The following is a 20059-nucleotide window of genomic DNA, read 5'->3' as shown; positions in this document are numbered from 1 at the left end:
CTAAGCCTAATTCGTGTCAAAACATCCTGGCATTGAAAATGAGAATGTTTCTGTATAACTGTGTAATAGCTCATGTTTGTGCGCATTCAGTTATGGCACAGCTTATCGAGGCTCTCTGGTGAACATGAGAGCCACTTACTTGCAGGCCCCTGAACAAAACACATGAACCAAAATGTAAGCCTTATATACATCCCCTGAGTGATCTCAGAGAGCAAATAGAAGAAATCCATCAATATCTAGCTTTTTCGAAAGTGATAACTTGTTTGAACACACCAAAGTACTGTTACTTTAATGCAACTTAGTATTGCTCCTAGTATTTATATATATATAAATAAATGTGAGTGATGTGACCCCCCCACCCTCTGCTGAACAATAAGAATGGAAAATTTCAGCAGGTCACGGACTGTACCATTCACACGAGAGGGGGATGTGGAAATGCACAAACAATGTCAATCTTAACACAAGAGGGAGCACGTTTTCCCTTTGTTCTTTACAGATGTAATGTAGCTTGATATTTAAAAAAGACACAAAGCCCAATCTCTTCTTCTAAGCACAATGTCTGACCTACAATAGTCACAGTAATTAAGTGTCCACTTACACTTTATCCAATTTGTTTCAATATGGATATTTTTGTGGCATTGCACAGTGCATGATGGCCTCACTGCTCACAAAGTTCATCAGAGTTCAGCTACGAAGGTGTGGGAAGGATGGCCAACTTCTGTTCTCAAAGTGTATTGAACAGTCCAAATGACACTAAACACAGCACATTTTGAAAAGAAGCAGTGGTTGGCACATTGTGTCTAGAAGTAAGCATGTGCTGGCCTTCAGCATCCCAGCCTCAGAAAATATGACTGTTTATACTTAAGTTGGGAATGGTTACAAAACCATTTCTAAACAGCTTGGACACCGTTCCACTGTCTGCCAGGTTGTGTAGACATCAAAGACAATTGTTACCTTCCCTAGTAGTCAACCAATGAAGATTATTCCAAGAGACAAGCATGGAATAGTCTTCTAGGTCACAAAGGAATCCAAGGTGATATGTGCAACTAAAGACCTCTGTTGCATTGGTTAATATTAATGCCCATAGGTCCACCACCAGGGGAACACTGAAAAAAATGGTGGTGTATATGGCTGGGCCTTGAGTTTGCCAAAGCTCACATGGACAAGCGAGAAAGCTATTGCAATAATGTTGAGTAGAAGTTTGGTTTAAATGAGAAGCATCTGGAGAAAAAGGTTGGGCCTGTTCGGCTGCATCTGGGCCAGGATGGCTTGCGATCATTGATGGAAAAATGTATTCCAAATTATAAACGTAAACATCAGGAGATCCATCCATGGCCTGAATCTCAAGAGAATGTGGGCCATGATGAAAGATTTAAAAGAATAAAAATGTTAATGTTTTGGAATGGTCAAGAGAAATTGCTGACCTAAATATAACAGATATATTGTAGAGGGGCATGAAGTAAGAATTTTATATGAGGAAACATCATTTTCATATTATTTAAACGAACCATGCCCTAATTGATGCAAATGTGAGCCAGCGAAACTATAGAATTGAAAGACTTATTAACCAATATCTATGCTCATAGATGGAGTTTGAGGTCTAGCAGCATGTGAATCGTTTTCCCTTAACTTAATGTAGCACAAGATGTGAATGTGCATTGCAATTACTTTGCTAAAATATTTAAGTAGTATTATAGCTGTGCTTTAGATGGTTTATTTTTGGAAGTATCTGTGTATAAAACACAAGCACTCTCTAAACCAGGACATGGAATAGGTGCAGCATTAGTTTTTTTAAATTATTGTTTATATATCGATGTAAAGAAAAACATCTATATACACACTTGAAAATGCAGTCAATACTATTATTATTATTATTTTTTATTTATTATTTTTTTTTTTATAAATAGCCAATGTCTATGTTGCGGAACAAGCTGCTGATTGGACAATTGTGTACAACTCAAATGTTTAAACAAGGAACACATTCTACTTATTTAAAAATGGTACTTCAATCATTAAATAAATTGATTTGTTTTTAAACTGATTTGTTAGGCATATGGCATAGAAATCATGAAAGATGTGCCTTTTATTCTCTGCAGTTAGCAATGGCTGCTTGCAAGAAGTAGTATAGCATGAATTATTAGCATATGCTGCAGTGGTTTGTTATATTTGTGTTAATGTGCTGATCATACATCACGCTGTGGTGTTAACAGCAACACATTCATGTATTTTCTTCTCTGCTGTAAAAAGGAGGTGAACTGTGGAAAGACGCGAAGGATACATCGGTAGCATCCTCAAACCTCTCTGAATGAAGGCTGCATTTCTCCGCTCTGTTTAAGGAAGCCCTCACCATGGAACAGCGAATGAGAAATGCAGTCCAGCTTGGCTGCAGCCTAGACTTTGAGACGCAGCTAGAGACAGAGTACTAAACAGGAAGGGAAATGCAACTAGGATTCTAGGACACTGGCAGTTGGGTGGAGCTCAAGGTTTCAGGCATTGCTATTAACAACATGGAAGTGTGTAAAAAGGTTGGAGACAAGGCCCTGATTCCATTTATTAATACCTAGCCTCAGTCTAAATTTTTAGGAAGCTAAAACAAAGAAAAAGAATAGCCCTACAAAATTTGGCCCAGCACCTCCCCTCCTGCAGAACAAAGAGTGGAAACTTACAGCTACTAATGGATCATACCATGTTCACATAGAAGGGGACGTGAGGAACTGTGCATCTCAGACTCAACACAAGAGGGAGCAAGAGACGTTTGTCTATGGGTGTGGTTGTAAACATATTTGAAAATAACATATCAAAGCTGTGGTCCATTTTCTACGACAGATTTCACTAAAGCATTAGACGTTCAGTGTTTTACTAAAGTAGATCTGAAGCTTCCAGGCTTAATGGTATCAGCCTGTTTTGCTCTAGTGATCCAGAGGTCTCAGGCATGTGCCATATTTTTCCCCTTACACTTAACCTCTGTTGGTGCCTTCACACAAGACATAAAATGATTCAAGTCCAAAACAAGCCTTTTCTGAAGAATTATTTACATTTATTTTTAAATACAATGAATTTCACCAAAGAAAAGTAACCTGTAAATCTTGCTGCTTTCATTATGCGCAAAGTCATTTGTCAAATTAAAATAAAATTAATAAGTGATCAAAATGTATATCTTGAGGGGACATGGCCCCAACTTAACAATATAACACAGTACACACATAAACTCCTATTTGTAGTTTATCACATTGTGTTACTGACAATTAACCCCTCCCCCACTGCTGCACAAAGAGAGTGGAAAATTACAGCCAGGCACAGATCGTACCATTTTTACAAAGGAGAGGGGTGTACAACTGCACAACTAGAATTCAACACAAGAGGGAGCAAGACTTGTCTTCCTATGATTATTCAGATACTAAACTATTAATTTACTACGTTACACTACTGAAACATGGATTAAAAAGAATAAAGCACAATCTCCTCCTTTTAAATAGTCAGCTGTAGTCTCTGAGGCTAAGTGTCACAGTAGGCATGAGACAAGAGAGAGTGGGAGAGGGAGGGGAACTCAACTAGGACTCTACCACACGTTGCTGGGAGAAGCACACTTCTTTAGGTGTTGCTATTAACAACACAATATGGTGTTAACACAGCAGACTAACAACAAAAATGCAAAACTCAACAAAACACTGCAGCAGATTTAAGAAAAAAAAAAGTGGTGCTGGTTCAATTTTCCAATAATAAGCTTCAGACTGGAAAGTGGGGAAGGCTGAAAAATTAAGTTCACCACAAAACTTGTACACAACTAAAATTCTCTGTGTAGTCATAAGATCGTGTAAAGCAGAGGCTAACCCCACCCCAACTGCTGCACAAGAGAGTGGAAAATTACAGCTACACATGGGCCATACCATTTTTTAAACACACAAAGGAGAGGGGTGTGGAACTGTGGGCATCAAACTTAACACAAGAGGGAGCAAGAATTAAGACTCTTGTACCTCTAAATGCTGTCGGCACAACATAACTTCAAGTAACGCTGACAGCTAAATATCAGATGTTCAAAATTGTGTCATTTGGGTCGTTAGATTTTTAAAAATATATATATATATATTTTTACATCCTAATTGTGAATAGACAAAAATAAAAATTCTAATATGTCACGCTAACGTTATAGAATTATTGTGTAACGGTTACTAAGAAGCAGCCCACTTTTTTGCACTGAGAATGCAATCTCTACAGTTTAAAGCTCATATTTTCAACACCTCAATGTTGACTTCATTAAGGCATGAAGCATACTACCACAGGCTTAAAAATTGCTCTATTAAAAAGTAAAGACCCGAAATATCACCAATTTTTGTCTATATTCATACTGGACTATGAACCGTACAAGTGTTTGAAGGACATCACCACACAGAGCACAGCAAGAAATCTGACTGAAAGTAAATCAACAATGCCTATTCTGTCAATCACATATGTATCTCAGTATGCCAATTCTATGGCACAAAAGCCATAGAATTGCTAAAAAAAAACTTGCTAAAAACCTTTGGAATTACTTTAAATTTGAAACTATTCATTCATTTTCTTTAACCGCTTATCCAGTTCAGAGTTGCGGTGGGTCCAGAGCCTACCTGGAATCATTGGATGCAAGGCGGGAATACACCCTAGAGGGGGCGCCAGTCCTTCACAGGTTGACACACACACACTCACACCTACGGACACTTTTTGAGTCACCAATCCACCTACCAACGTGTGTTTTTAGAACGTGGGAAACCGGAGCACCCAGAGGAAACCCATGCGAAAAATACACCTCCTCACAGACAGTCACCCGGAGGAAACCCACATAGACACAGGGAGAACACAAACTCCTCACAGACAGTCACCCGGAGGAAACCCACGCGGACACAGAACACACCACACTCCTCACAGACAGTCACCCGGAGGAAACCCACGCGGACACAGAACACACCACACTCCTCACAGACAGTCACCCGGAGGAAACCCACGCGGACACAGAACACACCACACTCCTCACAGACAGTCACCCGGAGCGGGAATCGAACCCACAACCTCCAGTTCCCTGGAGCTGCGTGACTGGGACATTACCAGCTGCACACCGTGCCTCCCAATTTGAAACTAGAAATATTAAAAACACATTTGTAAAATCTGTATGTCTGTGGCAGACAAGACAGTAAAAACCTGCCTGAAATTTTTTCTGAACATTACTAAATTTGTGCATGTGCAAAGTACTTAACAATACGGCTCTACATATATTGCTACAAGCTAGCAAGCTAGTTGCACAAGAATAGCAGTGAAAATTATACCATCATTTTTAACAGCTTGAAGTGCTAAACACAAGGAAAGTAGAAAACAACATGTTTTGCTCCTCTCGCCAGCTGTCTTGTGGTTTCCTCTCATGGGCAACTTTAGCATGCACAATGGTTTCGTATGGTTTTAGGGGAGTGGCTTTGGAAGGAGGGCTGAAGGAAGAGGACTGGATATTTTTCCCCCAAACCTAGATTATACACTAATTGCCTACTCCTGCTTCAACTTGAACCAAGAATTAACCCTGTCATTAATGAGCAGGAAGGACTGGCGCCCCCTCCAGAGTGTATTCCGGCCTTGTGCCCAATGATTCCAGGTAGGCTCTGGACCCACTGCACCACTGAACTGGATAAGGGTTACAGATAATGAATGAATGAATTAATTAATGAGCAGGATATGGGCGGTATGGTGGCAGAGCAGGTAGTGTCACTATCACACACTCCAGGGACCTGGAGTTGTGGGTTCGAGCCCTGCTCCGGGTAACTGTCTGAAGGATTTGTTTTTCTCCCTGTGCTCCAGGTTTCCTCCGGGTGCTCCGGTCCAAAAACACACGTTGGTTGGTGGCTTGACGACTCCACCTGTCCATATGTGTGAGTGTAGGTACCTAGCCACTGGAATGCATCGCGTGGCAGTGCTGGTCACAAAGCCCGGATAAATAGGGAGAGTTGTATAAGGAAGGACATCCAGCGTAAAAAACTGCCAGATCGACAGTGCGGATCGCGGTTGATTCGTTGCGGCGACCCCAGAAGGGAACAGCCGGAAGAAGATTAACGAGCAGAATATGCAGAAACAACTGTTTCCTCAAAAGACGAATATTCATGAAATGCCACTGTATATTTCTTCTCCAGATTCAACAAGTTTTGCTGCCATTAATAAAAACCCTGAAAGACAAGACATCTGCCTCCCTGCAAGATCGCTACGTGAGGCATTACTATTAGCACATATTTTTAACCAGCGAGATTTGATGTTGTTTAAACTTGAAATTTCATATGATTCAGAAACAACTTCTCCTTTGGTTAGGAAATTCAGCCAACAGAAGCCAAAAATTGATCCTCTCCGAGTGATTCTACGCGATAGTGACTTTATATGCTCTTTATCTCCACACATTTTGGGTAAAGACCCCCCCCAAGAAGACGCAACACAAAATACAATGAGATGCACACAAACTACATCTACCCTCCAAGTGGGGAGTCTGTACGGCCTACGGTCTCTTCCGCACAATGACTTTTACAGGAGAAAAGTGAAAAAGAATAAAAAGAAAAACCGTAACAAATACAATAGGGTTCTACACACCGAGTGCTTGAACCCTAAATATGTTCAGAATAGCCTAAAGCAGATGAGAAAATTCATCCAGCAGAGACTTCAAGTTTCCAAAGGTTTGCGTGAAAGGTTTCCAACTGTAAGCGCACCAAACATGCTCTAACTATCCTTAAGAGTAATAGACAAATTTGCTATTTGGGATCAACAAAGTATTTACTCTCCAGTTTGGCGCTGGTCTTCTGATATTCTCATAGAGAAAAAGCAAGAAATTTTCAAACACCAATTCTAACTATTATACCTTGACCTATTTGTATTAAATGCACCTTAGGCCTTTCAATCCTGATCTGTAGCAGAAATAGCAACCCAGTTTGTGCGGTTTTAACTTCAAGCTGTTAAAATTAGTCATGTTCAACATGTTAACATTTTACACACAATAATCAATTTAAACCCACCTCCCAAATAAATAAATAAAACTTTAAAATATATAAATAACAAAATAAAAAAGACCAATCTACAAGCATAACTTTAACAAAAAAAAAATTAAAAATCAAAAAGATCTTGAATAACCCTTGCGCAAACAGACACCTTTATTAGCTGCACAATTTGAAAGTGGGGAAAGTATGCAAATGTAGCCACTAAGGTCCAAAAAGAGCCAGAGTATGTAGGCGGAAGACGAAACCAGGAAGAGCAAGAAGAAAGGGAGCAAGAGTGCGAGAGTGCGAAAGCGCAAGAGCATGAGCGAGAGAGAGAGAATGACAAAGAGGAGAGGGAGGGGGCAGTTCAGGCTGGATTCTACCATGTGCTTCAGGGTGTTGTTTAGTGACAGCAGAACATGGTGTAACAACACCAGCACACCAACACACACACCCAAAAAACACTCCAATCCACTAATTCACTAATCACAACACACACACACACACACACACACAATTAAATGCACAGAAAACCTTGGCCCAAAATTAATACACAATAAATTCAAGAGTATAAATGTATTAGACCAGGCATTTAGAATCATTCTACAATATCCTTGAATTTTCGCACACATTTAACATAAAACAGTTGTGTCTTAAAGATGAAAAACAGAAAGCTGAAGTAGAAGGCTAACCCCTCCCCCACTTCCACACAGCAAACAGAGTGTAAAATTACAGCTAGGCACAGAACGTACCATCCCACTAACAGGGGTGCTTCCTTCATTGTCAGCATTAGAGCATGCATGACTGAAATCTGATACCTCACATAACCAAACAAAAACAACGCTAAACCTAAAACAAAAGTTCCCCAACCCACCACCAACCGTTATTAAAAAGAAAAAATTAATATCTGTAGAATCAATAGAAACATTCTCAGAAAAAAAACAGATAGAAAAAGAAAATAGAATAGCGACCTGACAGACTTGCTAGCAAAGCGACGATTCGTGAAGAACACTTAACAGAAAAATGACAAATTTAACTACGCGCAAATTTATTTAACACCCTATAACGCTGAGAATGAGCTTAAACCTTAAATGAAAAGGAAATTTAAAAAAATAATAATCTAAAATATAAACCTGTGCGAGCTTCACATGTAGGCCACAAACATTCGTGAGAGAAAGAACGAGAGCATTTCTAGTTTAGGTAGTGTGCTCCATTTATAGGCGAGAGGAGGAGAGAGAGAGACACAGAGAGAGTGAGAGAGAGAGAGAGAGAGAGAGAGAGAGAGAGAGAGAGAGAGAGTGAACAGGAGGGGGAGGGAAGTTCAGCTAGGACTCTACCATGTGCATTGAAGGGGTGGATGACATTCTTTGTTGCCTTGCCAGCAACACCAGAGGATATTGTTGAAACAGTCGTACAGTCACAATTCGAAAGCTGATATGCGTTAAACGATTGTTTGGAGATTGACTTTATCTTTCAGATAGCAACAGCTTTACCAACATAGGCTCAGAAAGATAAAATAATATGTTATTTAAAATGTAGGAGGTAAACATGAACACCTGAAAGACTTAAAAACAACAACAAAAAAACAAGTCACATGAAAGGACATATGCACCAAAAGAGGAACACCATCCCCTCCCCCACAGCAGCAAACTGCACTGAACAAACAGCATGGAAAATTACTGCCAGTCAGGGACTGTACCATTCTGACAAAATTCAGGGGTGACTACACAAACTTCTCTGATTTTAACACAAACATGACAAATCTATACGTTCATTAACTAGAAGACCAAAAACCATTAAGTTAATCAGTCTCCTTTTATGTATTTGATTATTCAAGTCTTTATTCATCTTAATTCTACTCTGTGTTGCTTTAAAACAGTAGTTAGCCTCTAGGGTTTGTCTTGAAGTGCCCTTTGCCTGTGCATTTGTTTACTTCCGCTGCTCCAACACACCTGGTCCAATTAACCAGCTAATTAGTAATTACTTCCTGCACTGAATCAGGTGTGTTAGAGCAGCAGGAAAATACTGGATTGAGCAGTGGTATTCCCGGACCTGGATTAAAAAAAGACAAAAGATGTCTTCTAGCTATACGGTGTTTTCTTGTTTGTTTGGTTTTTTTTTTTAAGTTGTAGAGGAAATGATGAGAAGCCTGTGCTTGTTGCCAATACAGCTTGTAGATTTTTTTACCACTGTTAAAACAAGTTAGTGCTGTCCACAAGTTACTAAATAACAATTGTTATGAATGGGAACAAGTCACTTGTGGTGGAAATACTTTTTAGCCAATGAAATTCCAAGACTTGCTAGCTTAATTTATTTATTAAATTTGTCACAATAAAAGTTGAGGTTGTGATGATATATACCACAGGATCGATTTTATTCTTGAGAACTTGAAAATTCACAATTTTTCATTCCTGTTTTTTAAATATATTAAAAAAAATCTGTATTTCCAATTTTCCAAGCTGTGCTTCTGTTCTTTCCCTTATGTTAATCGATTTAGCAATTGGTCCTATTTTTGTGTAAGCACATTTTTTGTCCAATATTTAATTATTAAAAACAGGGAACACCATTCATTATTATTATTATTATTATTATTATTATTATAACAGATTATGTCTGATTTGTTTTATCATTATTTGGTTTACCATCTCAAAAGTTTCCATGTTAAAGGAACTTAGTCCGTCAAATAAGCAAGTCGAGGCAGCTATATAAATGCCCTAGGTTAACGCTAACAGGAAATAATTCTATGGATAAATCCTCATTTAGGCCAAGCTTAGGGCTTAGTTTACTTCATTTCATCTGACATCTCAGCTGGTTGTCTAATTCCAGGCCAGCACGCAACAGGACCTGTTTACTTTGGCTTTTACATCACAGATCTGTAATGGTTGTTGCAGACATGAAAACATTCAGACAGTCTGCCTGTTCTAGGTTTCACAAACTTTCCCCTTTTAATGGTACTACAGTTTTATGTAAAAAATTGTACGTACATATGAACATAAATGTAAACAATCGTTTATTTGATACGAACAGGACCTAATCTGATCCATTCTTGTTTCTCTAGAAGGCCCTTCAAGAGCACTTCTGCCACACAATATATAAAAATAAAGCTGATAACTACAGAGCCTTTGACAAAGGATAAAATACAAAATTCAATTTCACCTAAACTGAAATCATTTTTTGTTGTCGACACACCGGTAATCCAAATGTGATCCGATTTTTAGGATACATGTTTATATACCATTTAAATTTCTTTTCATTTCCTTTTATATTTAAACCCTTATTTTTTCAAAATTGTTCTGTGTATACTTGCTCCACAAAAAGCATTATTTTTATTGTCGTATTTGTGTTTACCAAGAGTTAACTATCTTCCACAGTAAAATGTACGTGCTCTTTATGCTAATTGTTTTATTTGTGTTCATTTCTGGATGGCTGGTATTACATTCTGACATAAAGCCAACAAATATTTTTGAGCTTGTAATCAGCCAAAACAGTACATGCGAAGAGCAAATGTCTAAGGTGCAGCTTTAACCTATTAACAAACAACTGACATGGAAAGTAGGCCATCAGAAGGAAAACAAGCAGGCTGTTTCTGATTGGCTTTGATTTAGCTACAGGAGTGTTAGGTAAAAACAAAACAAAAAAAGGCAAAAAAAAAAAAAAACAAAGTTGGGGGTGAGGGGCAGTTTGAAATCTGATGTCAAGGACATATGAAACATTCAGGGCTAGGGGTGGGTTTAGATGGTATGTAAGTGTTTATTGTTTAACGTGTTAAAAAAATAATTATCTCAGTATACACTTAATATACATTATACATTTCTATGAAACAGGGAAAGTGATTTCTCAAATAAATTCCAAATACGGGAATAGCACATGATGATAACGTAAACTTTTAGCATCAACTTAATATGCATCAACATCACACTACATTAACATTTAAGCTTCATTCATTTTCAAGGAGATTATCTCTTCTCCCTTTTCCTGACACACTCACAATGTTGCATAGCAAGCAACATTAATGGACAGTACCATTCGCAATATTTTGAAGGGAGATCATGCATTGTTTGCAACACCAGAGGGAGTAAAGCAAATGTACAAAAATAGGACACTAAAAATAAACGTGTACACGACATCCGAGGTAAAAAAGACTTGCTGGGCGCATAAAATTCCACAAGTCTTTCACTGCTACACTTCAGTGAACCACTTTAGCCTTCACATGCACTAATAGGCATGTGCGTTCAGTGAAATAAACTGCACCCAATTTTCAAACCTGTGTAAAAGCTACATACACATGCTGGCAACCAGAGGTGTCTACATAAGCAGTGTTGGCCAATCAGAGAAGTGTAGCAAAAACCAGTTCAAACCAGATGAGACTAGTTCTTCTCAGAAGTAACCCCTCCCCCTGCTCCTTACCAAACAACATTTCCTGTTTTCCTTTTTTTTTTGTGTAAGCACTTAGTGTGTTGACTAAAGAAAAGAAAATTATTACCCAGATGGGTAAATCATAATAGATTTCTATACTGTGTATTGGCTGTGAGCAATCTGACAGAGCATAATTTTTTACACCTGTTAAATCTAAAAAAAAAACAAGAAATGACACTCTCCAGGCTGTAAACGCAGAATAGTGCTGTAAACTGTTTCCAAACTGAAATGACTATGTAACAGGAGAGGATAGTGTTCCTCAACACAAAATGGTAGCAAGACTCCAAGAGCCCCTCCCACTAGCTACCATTTCATAAAGGGTGCCTTTCAGTGCAGTGACACAAAATGGCCACCAGCTAAGGCACAGCTTCAGCAGATGAAGAATTACAAAATGTGGAATTTTGGAGATGTTTGTTTCAAGACAGTTCTTCTCAAAATCTGAAATCATATTTTTACACCCACCTTACATGGGCTTTGAGAATTAATGCTGGCAATACTTTTTAAGTGACATTTCCTTCAAGGATCACAATTCCAAAGACATGAGTTCCAAGACATGAGTTCTTCTTGTTTGTGCCTAGTATTTGTTCATTTTTAGCAGTCGTTTTGTTCTCCATCATTTTCCCCGTCCATCCTCAAGAACATGCAGGGGAATTTGGAAGGGATAAATGAGGCACCCAGTGGCCTTGCAGTTCCTGTGTAATCCTGCACAAAAGGCTCCAGTGCTACAGTCTGGTGTTTCCTAAGAGCTTGTAAAGATCTAGTGCGAGTGCTTCTTACAGAGGTCGGAAAACAAACGGAAAGTGGTTGTCTTGCACCGGATGCTGCAAGAATGCTAATTCTGGCAATCGCCTATTTCCCATGCCTCTATTCCTTTCCCTTTTATTTGAAAGTTCATAGTGTTTTGTTAGTTGTGTAATGTTATTCCAGACCAACTAACTTTGACTCTAAATTACAAGTACACTACTATATCTTTACAGCATATTCACAGTCAGATTATGACCTAATTAAACATAGAAGTATTACGTTGCCAGCTTTTATGCTTTATTGCTAGTGAGCTGTATACAAGACATGGTTGTCTTAGATTTGATGTTCTCGTTTAATTTTTAAAAATTCTCAATCTGAGCAAGCTTAAATTATCATGCATGAGACAGGTATGAACTTCTTACTATAAAAATCACTGATTATGTAAAAACCTGTGCCATCTTAATTTCAGGCAATTTAAATGCAATACATAGAACCTGTTTTAGAAACCTGGGTTAATAGGAAACTCCAAAATGTCCCTGGCATAATAAGTATGTTACTTCCCTGACCACACAAAATCTACAAAAACCACCACCACAAAAACCCTTTCTTGAACTGTAAACTACAATTAAATATATTATCTTGTTAACATACAATCTCTTTAATACATGATGTTTGATATAAAAATGTGCAAACGCACATCTCTGAAGTTCGTTTCAAAAAGATATCGCAGGACCTTGTTTTAAAAAAATAGACTGGTAACAACAATCATTTTTCACTGTACATTTTAGTCTTAAAAAGCAGGTTATCCTCTGTTTTGCAAAGAAACCATGTAAGCTTAACTACTTTCACTCTAATCTAGAGCAAAGTGGGGCTATGCTAGTGCACAGGGAAGGCCAGAATTGTAACATATTTTTAAAAGGAGCTTAGTTAATATTCAATATTCATTAATATTTTAACTACTGCTGTTTAAAATAAGCAGGTTTGAAACACACCTTTTTAATTATATATATAATGCTTTTTATTTTATTAGTAGTTAGACCAAATGACATTTATATTTCATAGCTGTAAACGGGTGTAACGGGTGTAAAAAGTGGAATTTTCCCCTAGTCAGTCTTGAAAAAGCCAGTCTTGAGTTCCACACAGTGATCAATCAGCAATTCAAAATAACTATCTAGGTAAAACATTTTTAATAATCACATTGTTTATATAGCCATACTGCATAACCACTAATTACTTCTGAACTGCTGATGTTACAATGCCACTGATATCATTATATAGAGAGTATACATTTACATAATAATAAAAATTTTTAAAACACAGCATTTGACATTTGAATGTATAGATATGATGGCTTAAACTACAATTATAACATTGTAACTTAAAAGAATGAAAGAATCCAAGTAACATTATATAGACAAAAACTTACCAAAAGTCTCTTTGATCAGCAGGTTATAACAGCTAATCGTTAAAAACGACTCTTCTAGAATCTTGTAGAATGATGATGGGCAGAACCTAGGTAGAAAATATACAGTTGTCTGATGATCATAGCAATGACAATGTGTTGTCATAGCAACAAAAATAGTATTTCTGAAACAAAAGAACAAATGTGCTTTGTCATTATCTTCATCAAGATGTTATCAATAATGTCTTATTTTCTCTTTACAAAAAAAATAGTAATTAAGTATTTGTAATGTAAACATCTTTTTCAAAAGAGACCATAATAGTATTAAAGCAATTCTGTTGAATTCTACTCTAGCAGTACACTCGTAGATTGATCATGGTAAGTCTCTCTGCCAAAGTTAGCCATTTTATTCCAGTTCTTTCTTGCAGTAACCTAAAATGGCCACCAGATCAGTTGACAAGCTGTGAGAAGTGTTCCACTGTGCACTGCCTGCACCACCACAGTAACACATGCAAGAAATAAGAGGAAAAATCTTGGAATGCTTCCAGAGCACATCTTATGTTTACTTTGCCACAGCAGAATACATTTTAAAATATTGGTACATTTCAGGTTTTCTTTGAAAGAATTAAATGACTGGCTTGTTTCTCTGTGTTTTTAATCTGCTTCAATCATGAGTCAGTGTTCTCTGTCCTTATCATTTGTTGCACAACAGATTCAAATGCTTTTGATAAAATGATCTGCTAATGCTTTATACGTATTTTTGCTCACCCAGTGTCTATGATTGTTCATTATGTAATCAACCAGAGAACAACAGGATACTCAACATAAATCGACCAAAAAATCCAAGCAAAGGCTCTTGCCCAACATCAATTTTCATCGATCTTCTGTCGAATAACCAAGCACTGAATGAGACTTTAAGGCATGTTACACAGGGGCAGTTCCACTGAATATGGCCAGGGTACTTCTGTCCAAAGTGTTCAAACATTTTGCCTTTCGGAATCGATACATTTTCACATACAACACAGAACAGAGGACACCTTTTAAATGTGTCTTGTCAATGTAGAATTAGCATTAAATGACAAGAAGCTGAGAGAATTTTTGCATTTAATGGGACATATTTAAAAAAAAAAATAACATTAACTTATGTCTAATTAAGAGTCTGATTAAGGAACCTTAAGTTCCTACCAACGCACAAACTGTCAAAAACTACTGTACGTTTTTTGTGATCTGCCTAAGTCGGAGGACATGGGATAAAAAAGTCATTCAAAATTTTGTCCTGTGTCTTACATATACCCCTTTCACATATGAACTCTGGAGAATATCTAGAGAAACTCCCGATTACTGGGTCCGGGGATGTCCTGGAATGGTCGTTCACACATGCAGCTCACAGGTGGAATTTTTCTGCCTCATGTGTGCTCTCGCAGCAGGAGATGAAACATGTGCTTTAGGCGTGGCACACAGCGCTTGTGCAGTGCATGCAGGAGAAACTCCAGAACATTTACAGGGCCATTCTCACATGCGCTGACTCAGACTTTACCTGGAACATTTACTAGGGCTTGAGGAGGATAATGTCTGGGTATGGTCCCAGTCGCCATTTGGAAAAGCCAGAAACCCCATTAAATGTGTGTAACCTTCGAGCCCTCAGATAGCACTGCATAAGAAAATGTCATACTATTCTGCTAAATTTGCAAGTTTGGGAATATTTTAAAAAACAGCTGTCACTTAACACAGTAGGCCACTGCATCAACAAATGCAACATGAATCTCTATTACATAAGGAGAAAGCCCTGCAGCAATCCTATGCAGAAAAGCAGCAGAGTCCGTTGGGCCCAAGCACATCTCAAATGGTCCAAAAGACATTGGAAATTTGTGCAATTGCTGGATGACTCCAGTTTTCCATTTGTATTCAGGGGAAAAAATAAAAAATAAAAAAACATTGCGCTCTCTGTGCCAAACACAAAACAGACTACATTGTCATCAGTGAAAGGTGCAAAAGTAAATATCTGATATAAAATGGGCGTGCATCACTATACATAGCAAGGGTTACTTGCATGTGTGTAAGAGAACCACTGATGTACTGTAATTTGAGAGAGAGATGTAGCAGAGAGATGCTGCAATCAAGCTGAATTATTTTCCTGGGAAGTTCATGGTTATTTCAGCAAGACAATGCCAGGACTCATTCTTCACATGCTATAACAACAAAGCTTTATATTCCTAGTGTGTGAGTTCTTGACTGGCTTTCTGCTGTCTAGATCTGTATGCGAGGTCACATTATGAGGCAAAAAACCAATTCAATCAAATCAATGGTGATCATGGACTGCTGAGTAGCTGAAGTCTTTTATCAAGCAATAACATTTCCCAAATTATTAAAAATGAAAGATGATGTAACAATGTAACACAATGAAACATGTGCCGCTTTATTTGTTTATATTTACAAAATACAATGAAGTAATCTGTGAAAACGTTGGAAATTGTATTTTGTCCTTTAAATAAAGGATAAAAAGAATAAAGAACTCACATATTCTTGCTTTTAATCACATTTTACAAAACATCTACTCCTTCTACTGCTGTAAAATTTCCTGCCACTGAATTTTCTATTGCTTGTTTCCAACTTTATCCAATAATACATCTACACAGTGGATATTGGGATTATCAATCTGGAGCAGACACAAACAACAGACCAGACTGATTAGAAAAGTACAGACCTGCATGGACCTGTATAGTCAAAACAGGAAGCCAGTAGGAGCTGCTATTTTGTTTAAATACCTTAGGTGGTCAAAAAAGTATTTTTGGTTCAGTGTGAAACTTACTTTGGCAACTAAAATATAATCATTGCACATCATTTCTTAAAAAAAGCCTTTTATTGAAAATGTCTTTAACTGTTTTAATGTAATTATTTTAAGCTTTCTTAAGTTTTTATCTCATTAAGAGGTTAATCGAGTGCTAATTCCTGAACAATCATAAATTTAACTTTTAGCAGTATAGCTAATAGTGTTGTGTCACAGCAAGAGAAAACTAAACAGAGTGTGGAAAGGGCAGTTGTTGTTGAACTGTGCTGTAACAACAATAATCACTGAGTAACACTAAACAATGCCTTGACATTGTAATCAGTCAGTTAACTGTCTGTTAATGCAATTTAATGCTGTAAGCATACAGAAAGCACAAGAAAATGCCTTTCATCACCCCAAGTGTAGGCCATATCATCCAGAGATTCCTGAATTTGTCATAGTCTCTCTGGTTGGTCAGGGTGGTTCCCCGGTCCTCTCCCCATTATAGCCAGTGTGGGCACCCGTTGTCTGACATGGCAAATCTGAATGGTTAGCAGGTATGTTTCTCCTGTGATGATCCCTATTCAGCCAATCAAGTCTGTGTCAATATTTTACATAGTTAAATTTCTGCCATCTTTATTTAGCCAATCGAACTTTAGATAATCCTCCTAAAATTTGACACTGTGAAATAGACATTCATATTTAAGTGACAGAATCAACAGCATAAACTAAATGTGTGCAGAATTCTCAACAGTACAATCTTACACTAATGACGTAATGAACAGCTCAAATGTGACCAGGTTAGTCAGAAGATCACATGCTTATGAAACTAGACCAGTCTACTGACACAGCTCTCAGAACAACAGAGCATGCTTTTACTTTAGAAGTAGCTAGTGATTTTATTAACCTGTCGACATCAGTAATAGCTAGTTGTGACATTACGCAACGGCTCTGTACAAGCCTGAATTCCTTTACTTATTCAGGATTGAATCCAAGATCTGTGAAATACTGCAGGGCCACAGCACTGAGAGTTTAGTACTCAGCCTTTTCTAACAAGCCTAAATGAACTGAAGAATGACATAGTAATTATTAGAGTTTAATAAAGTGTCTTAAAATCAGAGTATCTGCAGTGTTGTGAGCCTTCTGGACTGACAGTAAACTATTAATCACTCTCATTAATACCCTGATAGAATCTGTTAATCTTGTTTCTGATTAATGCAATCTCGGGGGTTGAAATGAACAATGAAATATTTAGGGTTATTAAACTAATAACCACCAACAGAACGCTGTAAAGAAAAAATATATTTGTACAGTTTTATGGCCAATCCAGACGTTGCTGTTGTAACCGGTTCAAACCAGTTCATGGCAGTTTTTTCTTCACTGCGAGAACAGGAAGCTCACTTTACACCTAGCCTAATTACTGAATTCTCTTTTTAACTCAAGGCAACCTATTTTGTGCATTTTAGCACACATCTCTGATATTTCCAAGATAAACACATGCTCACAGGATCCAGATGCATTAATAATGACCAGCTTTGCATCTAAATGAGTGTGTTCTTACCACAGAATTGCATGTGGAAATATGCAGACTTGGATAGTTTTAAAACATCTTTGAATAGATTTCAAGGGCAGATCCACTGCACACAATGTTACAGCTCCAACATTATTTTTGAAAAATGCATGTAATAGAAGCTTTCCTGCTTACTGGTAAAATAAGCGGACCTTGTTTCTGTGCACAAGGGAATTTGCACATTGTCATCTGACAATAAACATTCTCCACATTTATTCCAGACTTTACTGTACTAGCACAAAATGGCCACCAACATAGCTGGCATGCTAAACAATCTGTGGCCCTACATCAAAACCTTGCAGAAGAGCATATCAATATCAATATCAATATCTTCACTATCCATAAATCTATGGAATATAAAGACTCTTAAGAATATTCTTTTTTCACACTGACTATTTGCAAGAGATTACCCACCAGTGTTGTGATTTAATTCAAATTTCCATACAAAGTGTCATGTCTAAACAGTAAACTGCAATATTTCAATAGTTCTCTACAAGAATATTATGGTCTCTCATTAACTCTTTATTCTGCACCTTGTTAGTAGCATGTTGAACAATTCATTTGGGTATTTAAGCATAAGTATTAGAGTGGTGATCTACTTTATCTAGACATTTGAAACTCGATACATTACAGGCTACACAAAAATTACTACGAATTCAACTTTCCATATGGAAGATTAATGCTTGAAATATGTAGAATTTATGAACATATAAACCTGTCCAAACAAAATGTAAATGCTATTTCACACTCAACCTATTTTTCTCATTATAAACAGTAGATGACCTAAGTTACAGCTCCTCAAATGACTATTTAATTGTTTTATACTTTACATTTTCATTTCTAATATAACAGATATACTCTGTTACAGGCAGAGTTGGTTGTTAAATGAGCTTTTTTGTAAATATTTTGAAGGAAAATGTTAATTATGCCTATTTTTATGTGTTGCGTTGCTGGGTGTATAAGAACTTAAATATATCTCTCAAAGAAAAATCCAGAAAAATCCATAATCCTTATCCGTAACCCTAAGAAGCATTTTGAATGTATCTCATATATATGATCATGATAATCTGGTTTGCTTTAAATTGATCTTAGCTGTAGTTAAACAGAGAGAGGGAGAGTATGATAAACTGTAGTCCTTAACCAGCCCACAAGCTGTCTACAAGTGAAAAATGATACAAGGGAGGAGTATTAAACTAGACTAGTATGCACTGCTTGTTAAAATCACTAAGGTCTCATTGAAACATAGCTCAAAATCTGTGAAAATCTTGAGGCTAAAGGCAGGAGCAAGCAATATTGCAACCAGGTTTTATGTGTTAACATTTAGCCGATCTATTAAATCAAGGTATTTTTCCCCACTACCATTTCTGAAAAAAAAACATGTCACTTTATAATAAAAAAAACAGAAGAGAAAAACAGAAGACCCATGCACAGTAAAATAATGATTAAAATGAGAGTCCTTTTTACAGGGTAACAAGCATGCACAGGAAAATGTAGGCTGCAGAGGCACAGCCAAACTGTGCAACAAGCACATGCACAGTTATGCCCCTCCCCTTTGTGAGCACAGTGAATGCAGAGGAGCAAGTGGAAAATTACTGGCCGACGGAACGTACCATTTTAAGACATTTTAGTGGGATCAAGTTAACACTGAATATATACTCTCATGATTTAAAAAAACTGGTCACAGGGACTAGCTATTGCACATGTAAGCAGCCGAAAATGAATCAAATTTATATTAAACAAGACCTTTGTTTGATTTATGGCCTATAATCTTTCAATTATACACACATGCTATTTTTGATGGGTTATAAACACCCTAACAACAAAACAACAAAGGCAAACATTGGAAAGGCAGTAAGATGCAAAAATGGAGAGAGCAGGGGAGACAGAAGGCCCCATTCCATGTGCTATGAGAATACATCAAGGGTATAGAAGCAGAAAAGCTGAAGTAGTGGTTCACTGAGATCATGTCTGTACAGCACATATATCCGCATGCCCACCTTATCAGCTTGATTCTTTTTACAAAAAAAACTAGCAAAAACGAACACTACAGTTCAGTATCCATAGGTTTTTGCTAAGTCTTCTAAATTCCAATTAATTATCAAACAACCCAGTCCTCGTTTTACTTGATTTACACTATGATGTAGCAAAACCACTAAGATTGGTGTTTTGAGCACTAAGAAAAGAGCTCC

General features: G+C 37.4%; 1 protein-coding gene across 3 annotated transcripts in view; it reads right to left on the bottom strand.

The window, feature by feature from the left end:
- atf7ip (activating transcription factor 7 interacting protein) overlaps nt 1–20059 on the bottom strand; it is a 39816-nt gene that overhangs the window by 14469 nt on the left and 5288 nt on the right. The window contains exon 2 of one of the 3 annotated variants that reach the window (XM_066661201.1): nt 13558–13643. The exons of 1 other annotated variant lie outside the window; for it this stretch is intronic. The gene's annotated coding sequence lies outside the window, so the exon portion shown is untranslated. Of the gene's footprint in view, nt 1–8104; nt 8142–13557; nt 13644–20059 lie in introns of those variants that run through there. One more of the 3 variants, XM_066661202.1, reaches the window with a different exon arrangement.

This window comes from Hoplias malabaricus, chromosome 2 (genome assembly GCF_029633855.1).
Source record: "Hoplias malabaricus isolate fHopMal1 chromosome 2, fHopMal1.hap1, whole genome shotgun sequence".
Classification (NCBI taxonomy): Eukaryota; Metazoa; Chordata; class Actinopteri; order Characiformes; family Erythrinidae; genus Hoplias; species Hoplias malabaricus.
The sequence above is the reverse complement of the archived record's forward strand: the minus strand, read 5'-3'. Positions and strand labels throughout refer to the sequence as shown.